Below are 20,671 nucleotides of genomic sequence, written 5' to 3'. Positions count from 1 at the left end.
TGAACCAAATTCATTCACTCACTCAATTTTTTAAATTAGTATGTGACATATAAATGCATCTCATGTGTGTCCTTCCTAGAATTTGGTAAGAAATGTGAAATAATTTCTGCAGCTTCATAGAAATCAATACCATCACTAGTCTAAAATCCTCATATTTCTGAGGAGGCGGTTTGGTAGCCTAGTGGTTAAAGCGTTCGCTCGTCTGTTGAAGACCCTGGTTCGATTCCTGACATGGGTACAATGTGTGAAGCCTATTTCTAGTGTACTCCGCTGTGATATTGCTGGAATATTGCTAAAAGCGACGTAAAGCCATACTCGCTCACTCATTCATCCTTTCTGTGATCATCCTTTTTTTTGATTGACACAAACATTCAATTCAATTCAATTCAGTTTATTTCGTAAGTGTAGGCCATCGGCCCATGGTTACATTTGTATTACAATGGACGTTATGTACACAAATCTTATTGTTCTGATAATAATGTACTACGAAGTGACATCACTTGATAGATATAAACACAAACATGCAAGTTGTCAATTAAATTTCATTTTAAGTGAAAGTAGAATCATTGTGACAGCGTTGACATTAAGGCGTTTATGCTTGTCGTAAAAGGCGACTAAAGGGATCGGGTGGTCAGTCTCGCTGACTTGGTTAATTGCATGTCATCGTATCCCAATTGCGTGGATCGATGTTCATGATGTCAATCTCTGGATTGTCTGGTCCAGACTGGATTATTTGCAGATCGCCATCATATAGCTGGAATATTGCTGAGTGTGGGGTTAAACAACAAACCAACCAACCAACCTTGACATTGTGTACACTAATGATATCATTACTTGTGATGTATTCATTTTTATCCCCCGGCATATAATGCGGGGGGGGGGGGGTCTGAAGTTAGTTGTAATTCGACTTTTGTTTTCTAGCATTATTTCAGAATGTGACCATGTGTGTTTGGACCATGCCCTTAAATTCTCTAAAAATGAAAATTTGCCTGTGCCCTACTTTCTTCTGAAATTGCCAGACTGTTTGTATCTTTTACCTTATGATGAGATCATATTTTGTTCAATTCATTAGATTTTAATGTCAAAACCCTGTATTTATGCAGAAAATATTTGAATATCAAATGCTGTCTGTAACTTTTTACATTGGTTGTGTATTTTACCATTTATTGTTGAGTACAAATCCAGGTGAGCTACAGTGCCATTGCACTATTCTTGTGTAAGTTTTGGCTTGAGGCACTGGGCTATATTCCTGTACTTCAAAAGTAGAAGACAATCATGACAATCACGTGATAAGACAGTAGTGAACAGGGTTGTCACGTCAATTCATTAGCTGACCAAGACAAATTGCAGAGGACAGGGTTAGGACCAAGAGAGACCTACTTGGGATGACAGTGGCGGCATTATTCATTATTTCCCAGAAATATCCCCAGATTACTGGTTTCATAACCTTCACAGGGTTGGGAGCAAGGGAATGGTGTTAATGGCACAGCCAGCAATATTTCAGCTGTATCACAGCCGACTAAATGATGAAGTCTAGGCATGATGGGAACACCGGCCCTGTTGCCCAGCATCTCTCGCCCACCTACTTTCACACATATTCAATTTCGACAAAGGCCATTATCATACCTCCATGTCAGAATGATGAGATCAGATTGGTCTTGATAAAAATACTGTGTAACCCGCCTTGGAGGGTAATAAATTTCTCAGGGGGGGAATAAATCTCTTATACCCCGCCATGAACAAGTCAGCTGCATGTGGATTTCTGAGAGACAGAATAAATCCCTTATACCCCACTTTGAAGCAAATATCTGCATGCTTTTTCCGAGTCAATGAAAGTCACGTGACATAGCACAAGTAAAACCTCAACTCAATGGAACAGCTGTTTTCTATGAATTTTGAATTTGTGTTCATTAATTTGTGACATAAATTTGTTGTAGCAAGATCGCTCGGGGTGCATGGGGTCTTATGAGGCCCACATGCATATAACCCCATGTACCCCGAGTGATCCCGCTACAACTTATATTACAACAGTGAGTGAGTGAGTGAGTATGGTTTTACGCCGCTTTTTAGCAATATTCCAGCAATATCACGGCGGGGGACACCAGAAATGGGCTTCACACATTGTACCCATGTCGGGAATCGAACCCGGATCTTCGGCGTGACGAGCAAACTGTATATTACAACAAAGGCCAGTACATAATAATAGCGTAAGTTGAACAAAACTGTTCCCACTTTGTTGCCATTTATTGACCTTGACCCTGTGTAATGTTACCGAAGTCTGTATTTCGTTATGACCTGATTGATAGTGCTTCATAAACAAAGTCGATTGTGCGATTCCTACTACATCATGACCATGTGTTGATGAATCACTATCAGCATATCTTGTCCAACTGGTGGTGCCCATCACAAACACATGCAAAGGCAAGTCAATTTTTCACCTGAAAAGACACAGGAACATAGTCACTGATGCATTGTGAAATGAACCCTGCTTTTAGCACAGATGTCTTATGATTATGCAAATGTTCTTCTTTTGTTTCTATTTATTCTATTTTTCTTACCGTTCTACATTCAGAGGTATTTCTACTTTGTACTTGATCATTGCATTCAGTGTAATAATAAAATGATTTCTTATGATTATGGTGGGCACGGGGGGCCCAGTTGTCTAAGGCCCTGCGATTCGCTGTGCAGTGTTGCGTCCCTTGGGCACGCCAGAAACCTATGATTGTGGGTTGGAATCCCAGTTCGCCCCGATTATGTTTCTAGGTTTGTCAGCACCATACCCGTGCTCGTGGGTTTCACCCAAGTGGTAAAAGTCTGAGACCTGCATCACTTCGGGCTTTCCTCCCACATTAAGCTGACACGCCGCGATATAACTGGAATACTGTTAAAAAGTGGCGTTAAACCCAACTCACTCACTCACTCACTGATGATTATGGAATGGATTTGTCACTTTTATGTGCAGTGATACACCGACCTCAGACACACTGCTCATATCTTACAGGATGTCTAGCAGATGTACATATATAGAGATATATGACCATGCATTGAACAAGTTGTTTCCAGAACAATAACTGACACATGTGGAGTTATGTGATCTGCTATGGAATTATTGAAACGTGTGTGATTCCTCCTTGGCTGGACTCCAAGCCATTTGAAGGAGCTGTGGAGTATTCATGATCAGTTTATGAAGGCAGAGAGCTATAGATTATTGACTTTTTGGAGCTGGCTGTATTTTGTAAAGAAACTGTTGTATAAGAACATTGTTATTGTAAAGTTGTCAGGCCAATGAAGTGTTAAAGCCATGCCCGAAATACGAAAACCTATTAATTTGAAATTACGAACAGACAGACTCCAGCGAAACCATGATTGTCAGTAAATATAGTTACAACTTCCAAGTGGAAACCTCCAATCACTACCAGTCTGATAATAATCACAACGGCCAGACCATAAATACCTGATACCCAGACTAAAAATACTTTGTCCACAAAGTGGCATAAATCCTTCACATGGACGCAAACAGACCCGATTCCAATCACCTCCTGGTTGCACCAAAGGCCATTAAAGCTCAAACTATAGGTAATACCTCACCTTGAGTTAATTACAATCCTTCCAAAGACTCGCTCTTTTGTTTCAGATTACAATGAGACAGACATGGTTCTAGGTTCTGCCCGGACCACATGGCCATTAAACTATCGTGGGACATAAATTTCTTTTAACTACTGTCTACCCTGACAGGACTATGACTGAGAAGTAGACATAAATCAGCCATAATAATTTACACTTTTATTGACTTCCCCTGTGACATTAGCCATGGAGAAATAAAAGTTATATTATATGGCCTGGCCCTGTTGTATTAGAAATATAAAATGACATAATGATAATAGATGTCCACAAGGATGCCAAGGAGTTTATGGTGTGTTGGAGATGCTGGCATCATCGAAGGGATTGTTATGTTGACAGAAAGGAGGACGAAGAAGCTCCTTGATGCTTTTCTGAAAGGACATGCCTGATGAATGTCCAAGCACTGTGGATGCTGACATGGGCATTCATCAATTGGCGTGGCTTTAGGATATTGTGCCATTGGAAGGCACTTTATGGCTGCATGTTTCCAAGAGAGTGTCAGGAGTATTGTAAATGCTAAATTGGGCAGGATCTGTTTGATGGTTGACTGAGGAATTGGGGATGGTTGAGCGAGCAAGTAGGGTGTGTTGGACTTTATTTGTGTCACTGATTGAAAGATCTGAGGAGGATCTATAGTGGAGGTTCAGAGTTGTATGTGGGGCCAGGGTACGCGGACTCTTGAGACTGAAATGTATAAGGTTCTTGTCCTAATTGGTTGTTTTGTCTGTTGTATGGAAGGTTAGGAAGACTTTTCTGGCTGGAAGAGGAAATTGAAACTGGTACAAGGATGTTATATTTCAAGGACCATATTCGGCATTTGGTACCTGAAGGATTGAAGGACAGGTTTTTGGCAATTTGGATCAATATTTAATTCTGCAGTCAGCCTTTTTTGCCAGTGATCTGTAAATATAAAACATCATTCTACAGAATAATTCTCGTTTTTCCAAGAAACAGATTTCATTGGGCATAAAAGGCTAAATAGCAGGGGAAATTATATGAATGGATCATTGGAAATTATTGATGACACCAGGTGTTCTTGAGTGAGTGAGTGGGTGAGTATAGTTTTACGCCGCTTTTAGCAATATTCCAGCAATATCACGGTGGGGGACACCAGCAATGGGCTTCACACATTGTACCCATTTCGGAAATCGAACCCGGGTCTTCGGCGTGACGAGCGAACGCTTTAACCACTAGGCTACCCGACCACCCCAGGTGTTCTTGAAGTAATCAGACCTGTGCCAGACAACACAGTGACTTCCACAGGTGCTATAGTTCATATCTACAGTGTGATTTCAACTATCTGGGTAAAATAAAACACAAATAGCCAGGTCACACCTTTGTGCACAGCCAGTTCTCAATTTTGTTTACTCTATTGGCAGGCATGGGGTCTTGGGGATGTATACATTGCTGAATGTGGCATTGAACAACATACAAAAAAATCTAAAAAAATGTTGCTCAATTAATTGTTTAGAGGATCATCTTGAAAACATCAGCTGGGAACCATGTAGCTCAACTTAACTTTGTATCCTTGTATCCTGATGGCACAATCAGTGCTTGTAGACCTCATGTCAAAATGAAACCGCCTCTGTGGTCTAGAGGTAGAGCGTCCACCCGGAGAGCGGAAGGTCAGGGATTCGATCCCCGGCCGCGTCATACCAAAAGATGTTAAAAGATGGTTGTTACCCTGTCTGGCGCTCGGCATTAAGGGGCTAAAGCAAGGACTGGTCAGCTCGGAGTCAGTATACTGTGTCTGAGTGGGGTATTCATGTTAAACTGCGGCATGGTATCTCAGTGAGTTAGCACTATAAATCAGCATCAGTCCGGACTACAACAAGCACGCACACACGCACGCACGTCGCTATGTAAGTGCAATAATCTTGGACGCGACGTAAAACCCCATTTCACCTCACCTATGTCACCAATGAGCTTTGTCTGCTCCAATGATAAAGATGCTGACACAGTTAACTATGTTTATAATGAACTGATTGATATAACGAACTGTTCGTTTGGTCACCACCATTTGCTCTGTATTTTATCATATAAAATTTATCCCTGAGCTGAGCTGTTCACATGTCACCACACGCCGAAGACCCGGGTTCGATTCCCGACATGGGTACAATGTGTGAACCCTATTTCTGGTGTCCCCCCCCCCCCCCCCCCCATCATGGTATTGCTGGAATATTGCTAAAAGCTGCGTAAAACCACACTCACTCACTCACGTGTCACCAGTCTGCCTTTCAAAACACCCACGTCGAAAAAGCAACAATAAACAATTAAAGGCAATTGATTTACTCTCAAGTAATGACACTTTGTCCTCAAATTACACACTTTTGTCATTTATCGAGTAACATTATGTGGTCACATGACTTGATCCAAGATGTCTGACAGTCGAAATGTTAATAACGAACTACGTATTTTACGAACTGAAACTAGTGGTTCCTTTGAGTTCATTATAACCGTAATTTACTGTATATGAAGGCTGATAAGAAAATCTGCAATGTACAGTCGTGCCTCGTTTATACGGACAATTGCGTCATTTCACAATTCGTCCGTATACACGAATTTCCGTATAACTGAAACCAGCTTCTTACTGGAAGAGTTCCTCTCACAACAGCGTCCTTGTCCTTACTAGCAGCCTCCCCTTGAAATTTCCTACATGATACACTATGTACAATAAACATGTACAATAAAACATATGTACAATATACATGTACAATAAACAAGCTCGTCTCAAACGTAACTCAGTGTCACTTGGTTAATTGACTTCTCACGAATCAAAGGATTACCACCAGTGGAAGGATTACCACCAGCGGAAGTGTATTGTCCGGGTAAGAGAGACAATTTTGTGTGCATTTCAGTGTTTTGTGTATGAAAATGACCATCCGGTTCCAGAAACTGAATTTACGTATATACGGGTAAATTTATATAGTAATTATTTCGTTTTGAATTAAAATCGTCCGGGAACCGAGGTTTCCGGATATCTGAAGTCCGTATAAGTGGGGCATGACTGTACCATTATTCACTGTTATGACGTGTCAGTACAGATTGTTGAACTTGTAGTGATTGTCAGTGACAGAAAATGATTTAAGCCTTTAATCACACTCTTCACACTCACATATAGGTACAGACAGCCTTCTAGAAACTGTCCAAAAACTTATCGAACGACCGAGCCTGTCATGTTCATTGGCCAAGCTCCGCACAGCGATAGCCGGTTCGTGGAGCTCTCTATACTATCGCTGCCACCAGTCAAAACTCCCCACTGTGATAGGTGGCCACAACCATGCTTGGAGTTGAACTCGCAACCGAATGACCGTTATGTTTACAAACAAGTGATGACTGTCGTGACGCCGATTACACTTACCCCTGCTAAATTACTTTCCTTGTTTGTCAATTTGAATTTCTATTACATTAAAACTATCATGTAATTGATCTAGTAAGAATGTAAGGGAGAAGTTGGTTGATTTTCCGTTAGTCTGCAATCTCGAACCAATCTGATTGTACAAACAACAAAGTAAAATTCATCTGGAAAACATGGACCGTCAACCTTTTCAAAATGAACTATGATGGCTTTCCCAAAGAAATAAACAAAAGTATAAACGTTACTACATTTGGGGATAGAGGGCAAATTTCAAGATTCTTGTAATGGCCGCGCCCACACTGGTGGCAGCGATGTTACCGAGAGTGTAACGAAGGTGTCACGCGCTGGGAAGGAGCTTGGTTCATTTGCACACAAAGGCAGATAACTCTGAAGTACTCTCACTGCTGCAGACCACTGAAAAGTGACCACTACAGGTCTCTATTTTACTAATGCCTCAATGATTTGCTTCCACTGACATTCACTACAGATACACTTACAAAAATCTCTATTGCCACATAACACTATGTGGATGGCAACCCGAGATATATGACTTAAAAACTCATACAAACATATGATGACAATTGTATTTTGCAATTATCTGTCAACTGAAGAATGTGACATATATAGAATACTAAACTTACTCCTTTGTAATATGAAATGAGTGAATGGTTCTGGTATCTGACGAGTGTAAGCAAGTCAGATACCAGAACTATTCACAGGTTTCATAAAATTATACGGGAGTAAATTTAGTATTTTATTTATTACTTGTGTGAATATACAGATAATCCACTGCATACCGTATTCGACGTAAGAAACGCCCCGCTCTAAAAAGCACCCACAGCAATATTTGCTAATATATTGGCTAGTGATCAATCCCTATTTGCACCCTTCCGATTGATCAATGTACACAAGACTTATTTATTCGTGTATGATACACACTTGTGTGTTATATGCACCCTTAATTACAGGAAATTAAATTCTTGAAAAATATATCTGTCGTGTATAGTACGCACAGACTTTTCTTTTGTATCATTTTAGGCTGTCAGCATAAACCACAAAATTTACGATCTTTCAACTCTTTCACCAAAATTATATTCTAATAAGAGCCCCCTATTTCTTATTTTGAGAGTGCCCTGGGTGCTTATTACGTTGAATACAGTAATCCAATTTAAAGTTTAAGGGAATAATACTTAAAAAATGTCAAAAGTTTACACATATTAATTTAATACCATACAGCAACCCCCCTTTTGAATTCAGGGGTGGGTTCCACAAATCTATCTTAATGCAAAGTTTATTATAACTCCCATACTGTTACATAGACTTGCGGCTGTCGTTGCTCCATGATCGACTTGCGGAATTGGGCCCTGCACCATAAAGCTGTCAATCACATCACAATATCCTGTGACGTAATTTGTGGAATTTTGTTGCAAGATCCACTGGCAAAACAATGTCTATCCCAGCAACAGAGTTGCCGGGGTCATCGGTAGTGCTCCTCTTAGTGATCGATCATCTCTACACGAAATGTTGTTGAATAAGCACAGGGATGTTGGGAGTTTTCAATACTTGTTAGTGAAACTTGTTCCCGCAGTACATAAGCACGTGACTAACGGAATCAGGTGGTCAGGCTCTCTGACTTGGTTGATGCAAATCATCATATCCAAATTGCATGGATCGATGCTCATGATATCAATCACTGGATTTTCGGGTCAAGACTCAATTATTTACAGACCGCCGACATATAGCTGGATTATTGCTGAGTGTGGCATTTAACAATACTCAAACAAAGAAACAATCAAACATAAGCACGTGCTTTGGTATTACACAATGTGTAACACATGAATACACAATGCCATTTAGAAAGAATCGTACGAGAATCTGTACTTTACTAAGAAAGTGTTATCCCAACATTTGTTAAATGTGTAACACAGCTGTATGTTTTTTAAACAGGTGATCTCTTCACGGGCGAGTAATAAGTAAAATACAGTCAAGTCCCGTTTATCCGACATTGTTGGTTGCATATGATTATGTCGGATTAACGAGTTTGTCGGATAAACGAAATTAGGTATTATCAACGTTCGTGATTGAAAATTGGACAACTACACGATAGATAACGATTCAAACATGTTGTAATAAAAAAAGGAAAAAGGAAATATTCATATTGTTGTGTTACATTGTTCGCGGAATATGTTTTCTAATCATGCAACCTCTAAAGTTTAACACAAAACACAAAGTTTATCTCTGCAGCCGTTTAAATATGCAGCTACTCGTCAACTCGTCTCGCATCAAAACATTTCTGATGTCTAAACAGCACTGATTTAATCGGTTCCCATCATTTGTGTCGGATAAAGCCGATTGTCGAATTAACGAGTGTCGGATAAACGAGACTTGACTGTATGTCACTATCTGAAGACGCAACTGCAAATTCAGAAGGATATGTCTCTAAAAGAAATTAAGTTGGTTTTGTGTATAGAACACCGAAGCAAATCCAGAAGAAGAGTTCTACCATAGAAATTAACATGGTACCATGTACGGAGCTAGATCCAAACACTCTGAAACAACATGACTTCTACATTGGGGACCAGCCGCCTGCAGCTGTCAATAAAGTGACAAAACCTTTTTCATATCCAATAGAAATCTCCTCATGAAGCAGAGTCGATTGTACGATTCCGACTATATCATGAGCATGTGTTTATGAAGCACTATCAAATAGAATGATACCAGGTGTTCGCAAAAAGGTGAGCGTATCCTGCCCCACCCATCACAAACACATGCAAAGGCAAGTCAATTGTTCACCTGAAAAAAAACATGGGAACATATGGTACAAGTCAAAATAGGGAATTGCATCGGGCATCATTTTTGTCACTGATGCGTCAAATTTGGAAACGTCCTCCGCATGTCTACCACGATAAATGTTCAGTTAATGCCTGCTCACCAAAGTCGTGACATTCTACAGTTGTTCGATTTGACTGTACATAGAAGGTTGTCTGCTTGGTGGAGTTTCTTTGTCTGATGCTGTAGCCATGCAGTGACACATGCTTGAGATGTCCTTGTCCCCGATGCCTAGTTTAGCTGGGGATAATTGTCTGAACACTTTCTGTCTGCCCCCAGTCTCCAGAGGGCACTATCAAACATTTGTATTAGATTAACTTTAGTTAAGTAATTGATGTCACTGAGAGAGATGGACCCTCTTTCTAGGCCCGGCCTTTAACACAGGTTTGCCCTGAATCAAGATGTGACAAGCTTGAGACAGGTAACCATTAAAAGCCATCCAAAAGAAACTCCGGATGCAGGACTGGTTGTTTTTATAATGACTTCCGGCATGAAATAACTGCTTGTATAGCTTAAATGGGCTGGTTAGGAACATAAGTTATTGGCCCGAAAACATGCTGCAGCTTCTTGAGAAGGATGCAAGCAGAAATGCAATTATATGCCATTTGGTCCTTGATAGGAATCATTTTAGTTAATGTGGATTTTGGGGGGCACGGTGGCCCAGTCGTCTAAGGCGCCGTGATTCGCTGTGCAGAGTTGCATTCTTTGTGCACGCCAGAAACCTATGATTGTGGATTCGAATCACGGTTTGCCCCGATTATGTTTCTAGGTTTGTCAGCACCATACCCGTGCTCATGAGTTTCACCAAAGTGGTAAACGTCTGAGACTGGCATCACTTCGGGCTTTCCTCCCACATTAAGCTGACACGCCGCTATATAACTGGAATACTGTTAAAAGCGGCGTTAAACCTTACTCTTTAACTCACTAATGTGGATTTCAATCCGGTGTAGAATAGGTCTTCAGCAACCCATGCTTTCCATAAAAGGAGACTGCTTGTCATAAGAGGTGACTAACGGGACCGGGTGGTCAGACTTGCTGACTTAGTCGATGCATGTCATCGATCCCAATTGAGTGGATCGATGCTCGTGATGTTATTCACTGGCCCAGACTCGATTATTTACAAACCACCGTCATAAAGCTGGAATATTGCTGAATGTAGTGTTAAACAACAAACATACAAACAAACAAACAAACAAACAAAAGCAATAACAAATGCTGTGTGGAACCAGCCTGTGGATCAAACATCAGGGGTGTTGACAATTTGCTGCTTTTGTTTGTAAACATATTTTGGAGAATATTATCAGGTATTACTTACTTTCAGTCTTCAAGTAATTTAAGGTATATTTTCCTACTCAAAAACAGTAAAAGACCACCCAATTGTTTCATATTACTAATTTATCTATCTAGTTAATCTGTTTGTATTGGGGGGGGGGGGCACGGGTGGCCCAGTCGTCTAAGGTGCAGCGATTCACTGAGCAGAGTTGTGTCCCTTGGGCATGCCAGAAACCTATGATTGTGGGTTCGAATCCCGGTTCGCCCCTATTATGTTTCTAGGTTTGTCAGCACCATACCCGTGCTCGTGGGTTTCACGGAAGTGGTAAACGTGTCAGACCTGCACCACTTCGGGGAATACTGTTTAAAGCGGCGTTAAACCCAACTCACTCACTCACTGTTTGTAATTGTGGCATTTCAGATAAGTTTTAGTAACATGAAAGAATCATGTGGTCCTTCACTTATGTTTAGTCGTATATATTATAGGTGTCAGAAGTGTTTTGCAGATTTGATGAAAAATCAACACAGGTTTATCCGAGATAATTTGAATCCTCGTCCCTCTAAGTTGCTGGTCCAAGGCCTTGAAGCATTTTAGGAAATGTTATGCCTGTGTGTTTATGTTCTGGTTTTGAGCTGAGATTGTATTGTGGAAGAGACGCCAGCTGAGAATTGGTTAATGTGCTGCATGGATGGTAATGTAGGCTCCAGGTGCTCAGTGTTATACGGTTTTGTCCGTTCCTACAGTCGTTATATATGTGGATGTAATGATAGAGTTCTCCATCTGAAGAACCCGTGTCCAAGATGTAACCGTGTTATCAAGTAAATGATCATGTTGGCAGATGCATCAGTTACAGGATAAATACAATATCCAACACTTAGCTCTATGTTTAATCCACAAAGTGCATGATCATCTGTCCAGAAAACATGAAACTTTTAGAGATAACAACTTCTTTATTGTTTTGAACACAATTTCAGGACTATTTCTTGTCCTCCATCTGGTGAATGTGAAGAAGAAGCCCTTTTTAGAATGTTGTTTCAAACAATTAAGACATTGCTTCCTTAAAAGTTTCATTCTTCATATTCTTCCAACTTTTAGATGCCTTTCAAAGATTTGATGATCTGTATTATCTGTTGAAACATTGGTAATAAATGTGATTATTTCCCCTCTGGAATGCATGATGATTTGTCCAGAGACATAAGTTATTATTCAGACAATGTGACAAGTTGTATCCATGGGACTGATATCATGCATAGTGATCCGACAAGAGACAGTTTTTACATAAGTTATTATTCAGATAGATCAGGGGTCTAAGATCTGTACAGTTAGACCATGATATGCATTTGTCAGTTGATACATTATGCATAAGTCAGGTGATACATCATGCATTAGTCTTAGTCAGTCTTTACATCATGCATTAGTCAGCTGATACATCATGCATTAGTCTGTTGATACATCATGCATTAGTCGGTTAATACATCATGCATTCGTCGGCTGAAACATCATGCATTAATCAGTTGATACTTCATGCATTAGTCGGTTGATACATCATGCATTAGTCGGTTGATACATCATGCATTAGTCAGCTGATACATCATGCATTACTCAGTTGATACATCATGCATTAGTTGATCAGAATGCATTAGTTGATACATCATGCATTAGTCAGCTGATACATCATGCATTAGTCGGTTGATACATCATGCATTAGTCGGTTGATACATCATCCATTAGTCAGCTGATACATCATGCATTAGTCAGCTGATACATCATGCATTAGTTGATACATCATGCATTAGTCAGCTGATACATCATGCATTAGTCTGTTGATACATCATGCATTAATCAGTTGATACATCATCCATTAGTTGATACATCATGCATTAGTCAGCTGATACATCATGCATTAGTTGATACATCATGCATTAATCAGTTGATACATCATCCATTAGTTGATACATCATGCATTAATCAGTTGATACATCATCCATTAGTTGATACATTATGCATTAGTCAGTTGATACATCATCCATCAGTTGATACATCATGCATTAGTCGGTTGATACATTATGCATTAGTCGGTTGATACATCATGCATTAGTCGGTTGATACATCATCCATTAGTCAGCTGATACATCATGCATTAGTCAGTTGATACATCATGCATTAGTTGATACATCATGCATTAGTCAGCTGATACATCATGCATTAGTCGGTTGATACATCATGCATTAATCAGTTGATACATCATCCATTAGTTGATACATCATGCATTAGTCAGCTGATACATCATGCATTAGTTGATACATCATGCATTAATCAGTTGATACATCATCCATTAGTTGATACATCATGCATTAATCAGTTGATACATCATGCATTAGTTGATACATCATGCATTAATCAGTTGATACATCATCCATTAGTTGATACATCATGCATTAATCAGTTGATACATCATCCATTAGTTGATACATTATGCATTAGTCAGTTGATACATCATCCATTAGTTGATACATCATGCATTAGTCAGCTGATACATCATGCATTAGTCGGTTGATACATTATGCATTAGTCGGTTGATACATCATGCATTAGTTGATACATCATGCATTATTCGGTTGATACATCATGCATTAGTTGGTTGATACATCATGCATCAGTTGATACATCATGCATTAGTCGGTTGATACATCATGCATTAGTTGATACATCATGCATTAGTCGGTTGATACATCATGCATTAGTCAGCTGATACATCATCCATTAGTCAGTTGATACATCATGCATTAGTCAGCTGATACATCATCCATTAGTCAGCTGATACATCATGCATTAGTCAGTTGATACATCATGCATTAGTCAGTTGATACATCATGCATTAGTCAGTTAATACATTATGCATTAGTCCGCTGATACATCATGCATTAGTTGGTTGATGGATCATGCAATAGTCAGTTGATACATCATGCGGTATATGTTTTTATCATTTGGATTATGGATAAGCCAGTAAGCCAAAAATGAAAAATATGTAAAAAAAATACAATTTCAGTTCAAAGCTTTTTGTTATTAACCCCCTGGATGCCACAGGGACATGCATGTCTCACCTCTTAAACCCTCACTTTGGAGTTGAATGAAACTGTAGATAAGATGTACATCACGCACACACCTGCACTTCAGAGTTTTGATTTGGTGGGAAATCCTCTGTTCTGAGATCATCCGGAGCGGTCGGGTAGCCTAGTGGTTAAAGCGTTCACTCGTCACGCCGAAGACCCGGGTTCGACTCCCGACATGGGTACAATGTGTGAAGCCCATTTGTGGTGTCCCCCGCCGTGATATTGCTGGAATATTGCTAAAAGCGGCGTAAAACCTCACTCACTCACTCACTCTGAGATCATCCACAGTCATTTTTGTAGACAAAGCAAAGTTACTGAAAACGGCCACTGAAAATTAGGTTCAATGTAAATATCACTTTTTTTGTCATGATACAAAATCATTTTTTCACAGTGTTAGTTTGTCTATGTTTTGAAATCTAAATTGACCCTATTTACCCAGAGATTTCAAGAACAAAAATAGCACATTTTTTATCATGGGTATCTATGAATTATCTGTGTGTTGTTGTGTTGTTTGTTGTTTAACGCCACACTCAGCAATATTCCAGCTACATGACGGCGGTCTGTAAATAATCGAGTCTGGACCAGACAATCCAGTGATTGACATCATGAGCATCGATCCGCTCAATTGGGATACGATGACCTTTATCTTTATCAAATCAGAAAGGATACTTCTGAGACATACCCAGTCATGTACAATACATATATTTCCCACTCAGCTGTGATACTTTCACATTCTGCAGCAATACATACATCTCTGAATTCCTCAAACATTTTAGCATCAGATTACAAATTGTTTTTGTCACTGATACAAATTGTGTAGATGAGATGAAATCAAGCGTAATCTATCACACGCGAAAATGAACACTCTGCTTGGAAAACTGAACTTGTTAGAAATGAGAACAAAGCAAAATTCAGATTTTACACTGTGTAGCATTTTCTCCTATTTGGAGAGATCCAACCATTTGTTGCACACTGTGGCTCACATTTTGGAGAATATGCATGGGTAGATTATTGTTGCAGGAATTAGGGAATAAAACACAGATACATTGCAATGATTTGGTAAACTCAACCGAAATTGTAGTAGTTTCTGTTCTGTGTGGCGCCATGAGTGACACAAAATCACGCACAATGACGATGGCATTTATCTACATTTCTGACGTTTCCTTGGTTACGTTGGACAATAACGATATGCAGATTGTCCAATTCTTTATGATTGTCTTCATGGCACAGTTATATTTTTGTGATCCCAGAATCAATGAAAGTCCTCTGAAAATCCTGTATACTTCGGTGAACACGCCACTTTACAAAATCGGTCACTAGTGGTGATGTCATATGTAAACACTGTAGCATATATTTGGTGTTTTCTTTGAGTGAGTGAGTGAGTGAGTATGGTTTTACGCCGCTTTTTGCAATATTCCAGCAATATCACGGCGGGGGACACCAGAAATGGGCTTCACACATTGTACCCATGTCTGGAATCGAACCCGGGTCTTCGGCGTGACGATCGAACACTTTAACCACTAGGCTACCCGACCGCCCGTGTTTTCTTTGAGGTGAAGGTTGAGTAAATATAAGTACAGCTTATAGTGTCAAACATGATGAAGAATTTATATATATGGAATCTCACCCGAGTGTTTTGATATCAAATATATGATAAAAGTGGAAAAATTCCAAGGCTTGCTGAGGATTTAGTGTAAAAAGTACTGCTAACAGCTTCAGTAGCAGAGCCATTAGTGATGTCATTTGATTGTGATGTCACGGTAACCAGTGATTTCACAGTGGTCTGCAAAGCATTGTGATGTAATTTCATTGCAGCAATATCTACAGTGTAGATATTGCTTGATCTCATCCAAGCGATATCTCCTGTGGGAGCCAGTTTTGCATGATAAATCTATTTCCTATTTTTTTATATCATCGTTACGCCAAACAGTGTGTGTCTTTGCCCCCCCGTATCAGCACGAATGATCCCCAAAATTTGTTCACAGATTATGATTATTATGATTATAAACATTGCTGCCATGGTAGGCATGTTGAAAGGGTAATTTTTTACCATAATTCAGCTATTTCCACATGTATCATTTTGAAATTTGACCTGCAGGAGGTATATGGTTTTCTGAATAACATATGTGTTTTGGCATTTTTTAATTAATTTTTTATATTTCATTGTCTTCGACAATGTTATAAAAATACTATATTTATCCCAGAACCTTTTGCACCAATTTTTCTTTGGATCTGCAGAAAGGTATAAAGTTTCTGAATAACATGTGTTTTGGCATTTTTTAATTATTTTTTTATATTTCATTGTCCTTGACAATGTGTAGAAATACTATATTTATCCCAAAATTATTTGCACCAATTTTTCTTGAAATCACCAAAGATTTGGGTACCAAAATAAGGTTGAAGTGTCATAAAATTATTATATAAGTCAAATGAGTCCTATTGCTCTCTTTTTAAATTTCGAACATCAATCTATGCTTTTGAGACAAAAAAACATCTGTAAACAAACCAGTAAAAAGGCCTAAGTAATAATTAAATGTTTATCGATTGTGTAAATGTAGGTGATCTTCCAAGAGATACAGTGGAACAGTATTGGGTTGGACTGTAATAAGTGAGTTGTGTTTAACGCCGATTTTAACAGAATTGCAGTTATATCGCGGCTTGTCAGCTTAATGTGGGAGGAAAGCCCGAAGTGATGCAGGTCTCAGATGTTTACCACTTTGGTGAAACCCACGAGCACGGGTATGGTGCTGACAAACCTAGAAACATAACTGGGGCGAACCAGGATTCGAACCCACAATCATAGGTTTCTGGCGTGCCCAAGGGACGCAACTCTGCACAGCGAATCGCAGCGCCTTAGACGACTGGGCCCCCGTGCCCCCTGTAATAAGTAATAATTCAGACAGATGCTCTGATGAAGATGGAACCATAATACGTATTTAATGCATCGGCATCTGCCCATAGTGGTTTGACACAAACAATGGTGTGTTGTTCTCGTCAGTTGTCTGAAGTGCAAGTCAAATGAATTAAATGCTGATCCTGCAGTCTGCACACTATACCCACATCACGAAGTGAATCTCATGATGGGTTTGCATGTATGGAATAATTATTTCAGGGGTTTGTAATCACACTGTTCCTCCATCACCCATAAATACAGAAGGCTGATAGGTGAGTGTGCGAGTCAGGCCCTGTGTAACTCACGGAATTACTGGAAGTTTGTGTGAAGAGTACTGTTTGTCTGATGTTATAGCAATGCGTAGAATAGATGGTTGCAAGACTGGTTCATGTTGTTTTTAAGATGTAGTTTGTTGTTGTTTGTTGGTTTGTTGTTTAATGCCGCACTCAGCAATATTCCAGCTATATGACGGCGGTCTGTAAAATAATCGAGTCTGGACCAGACAATCCAGTGATTGACATCACGAGCATCGATCCACGCAATTGGGATCGATGACATGTATCAACCAAGTCAGCGAGCCTGACCACCCGATCCCGTCAGTCGCCTTTTACGACAAGCATAATCACCTTTTACGGCAAGCATGGGTTGCTGAAGACCTATTCTTACCTGGAATCTTCGCGGTCAGATGTAGTCTCTCATTGCTCTGAACAGTCGCTACTTTTCCTTTCATTGGAAGCAGGCCATGGTTTGATTGGTTGGTCAAAAATAGCAATGATACTCGAAGCATCCATATGTATTGATGGGTGAGGTGAGGTGAAATGGGGTTTAATGTTGCGTCCAAGATTTTTGCACTTATATAGTGATATGCATGCACGTGTGTGTCTGTCTGCTTGTACTAGTCCGGACTGATGCCGATTTATAGTGCGAGCCGACTGAGATACCATGTCGCAGTGTAACATGAATACCCCACTCAGACACAGTATACTCCAACTACAGACTCCGAGCCGACCAGCCCTTGTTTTAGCCCCTTAATACCGAGTGCCAGACAGGGTAACAACAAGTACCATCTTTTAACGTCTTTTGGTATGATGCGGCCGGGGATCAAACCCAGGACCTTCCACTCTCCAGGCGGACGCTCTACCGCTAGACCACGGAGGTGGTCTCATTTTGACAGGGTAACAACAAGTACCATCTTTTGACGTCTTTTGGTATAGTATTGATGGGTGATGAAGGAACTGGTTTGTATGACAAGAGGGATGAATTCAACTTTCCAATAGTCAACTTTCCCGTTAGGTTGAGGAATATTTCAGCAGCTCCAACATTTGGTGTCTACATTTCACCACTTTTGAGGTCACTTGTGAAGATTCCGGGGTAGAATAGGTCTTCAGCAACCCATACTTGCCGTAAAAGATAACTATGCTTGTCTTAAAAGGCGACTAACGGGATCGAGTGGTCAGGCTCGCTGACTTGGTTGATACATGTCATCGATCCCAATTGCGTGGATCGATGCTCATGATGTCAATCACTGGATTGTCTGGTCCAGATTCGATTATTTTACAGACCGCCGTCATATAGCTGGAATATTGCTGAGTGCGGCGTTAAACAACAAACCAACAAAGAAACACTTTTGAGGTACAATTGCGTGAGCTCTTTCTGAGATTTCAAATAGCTTCACACAAATCTTGCTCAAAGGTTGTTTGATCAAGATTACAACATTCAAGACCTGAGGAACGCTTTCAAAATCGTGACATACAGTGACATACAAAAATGACGTCAAATCCAATTCCCTATTTTGACTTCTCCTATATATTCCTGTGTTTGTTCAATGGAAATATTGACTAACCTTTGCATATGTTTGTGATGGATGCCACTGTTAGGGCAGCATATGCTCACCTTTTCGCAAATACCTGTTATTATCACTATTTGCTAGTGGTTCATAATCACATGCTTATAATATAGTCAGAATTACGAGTACAATGGGCTCTACTATTAGAAGAGACTTTTTCGTGATTACCGTATTTTCTTGAGTATAGTGCGCACTTTTTTTCGAAAAAACACAGCTGTGTAGAAGGGGGTGCGCATTATACACGAATTATGAGTTTGGATGTTTTTTTCCCCCATGGAAAGACATTACCGTGAGCACGAAACACCGGAAATACCATGTCAACAAATCCATACTGAAGTACGCAAAATAATCATGTAATTACACTGTCTGGCTAAAAAAAGTGTTCTTTGTATATCTGGACTTATGTTAGTAACTTATTTCATTAATTTTATTCAAAATTCCTTAAAATATTATTTTTATTAATTTCGGCGAAATCCTGTGTGAAGCGATCGGAAGATCGCACAACTCACCGTTATTAACAGCAACCACGGTCAGATTACCGCTATTGACGCCTTGATACATATATCATAAATGACATACTTTGACTCGTTAAAAGTCATATTTGTTTTTGTTTGACGATTCTATGTCAACATGAAATTCTCGCGATCACGCGATCACGTGCACGTGAGCCTTGACGGTGACTGGTCAGACTGGTTCCATGTAAAAAATAATACCTGGGAATAGCGATCAGCTGCTTCGCTTAGGGTTATTATTATTTTAAATATGTTTAGTAAAGGCTGCATATAATTAAGAAAATAACGGAATATATTATTCCTGATGAAAAAAAATAGTCTCAGATACAATTGTTGCCAATCCTTGCATTAAAAATCCCATAAAGTTATATCATTGGGTGTGTCTTGACCGAATCACCGGTCGATTCCAAGAAAACGTGTGTACAGCTGATTGCTGTTTCCGGCTTAGTTTACAAGAAAATACACAAGGTAATCCTAATCCCTAGATATAAAACAATGCCTAGCAGAACAATAAATACCATTTAAACGTTAAATGAACATATCTAGTGATTTTTTATCTCAAATTTCGAATTTGTATTGACGAAGTTTCTCAGCACCCGTTTGTTTGCCGGACTTCGCTGAAAGGGTACGGTGTAAATTTTTTCTGTGCATAATATTTAAATTTTTTTTTTTCCAAAATATTGAACCCGCTGGAGGGGGGTGTGCATTATACATGGGTGCGCACTATACTCAAGAAAATACGGTATGCAAAAAAATGTTTGCTTTAATTTTTTAACAAAACTGAAATATTGATGATGCACCCCTCTGGATCTGACAGTGAGCTGATAGATTGTGCACATCACTGGTTGTGACAGTGATCACTGATCAAAGCCACATGGGACTCCAGCAACCAATCCCTTTCTAAACAACCAATCCCTCCACTCTCTTTCTTGTGGACCAATCAATTGCTGGTGACAGCTCGAATGCAATTTTGATACAGTTTATGTGGTATCTCTGTTTGATTTTCTATTGATGTATCAGTTGGCAAAGTTCAAAGAATCTTAGATATATCGGATTAACAGACATCTAAAATGTCTTTTATCTCCATAAACTTTGTTTAAATTTTACAAATTATTCTTATATCTAAAAGTAGTTTTTATGCCTTACCTTAGAGCTTCAGCCCTTACCTTAAATGTACCAGTGCTGATTTTGTTCTGTTGGTATACTGTGTAATTTTTTGAAGGAAT

The 20,671-nt window shown here is 39.5% G+C and overlaps 1 protein-coding gene across 1 annotated transcript in view; it reads left to right on the top strand.

The window, feature by feature from the left end:
• LOC124144883 overlaps window positions 1–20,671 on the top strand; it is a 381,519-nt gene that overhangs the window by 314,791 nt on the left and 46,057 nt on the right. The gene's annotated exons all lie outside the window — the stretch shown is intronic.

This window comes from Haliotis rufescens, unplaced genomic scaffold, assembly GCF_023055435.1.
Source record: "Haliotis rufescens isolate VD_foot unplaced genomic scaffold, xgHalRufe1.0.p SCAF_16, whole genome shotgun sequence".
In the NCBI taxonomy this organism is placed as follows: Eukaryota; Metazoa; Mollusca; class Gastropoda; order Lepetellida; family Haliotidae; genus Haliotis; species Haliotis rufescens.
Note: the sequence above shows the minus strand (reverse complement) of the source record. Positions and strands in the feature narration are given on the sequence as shown.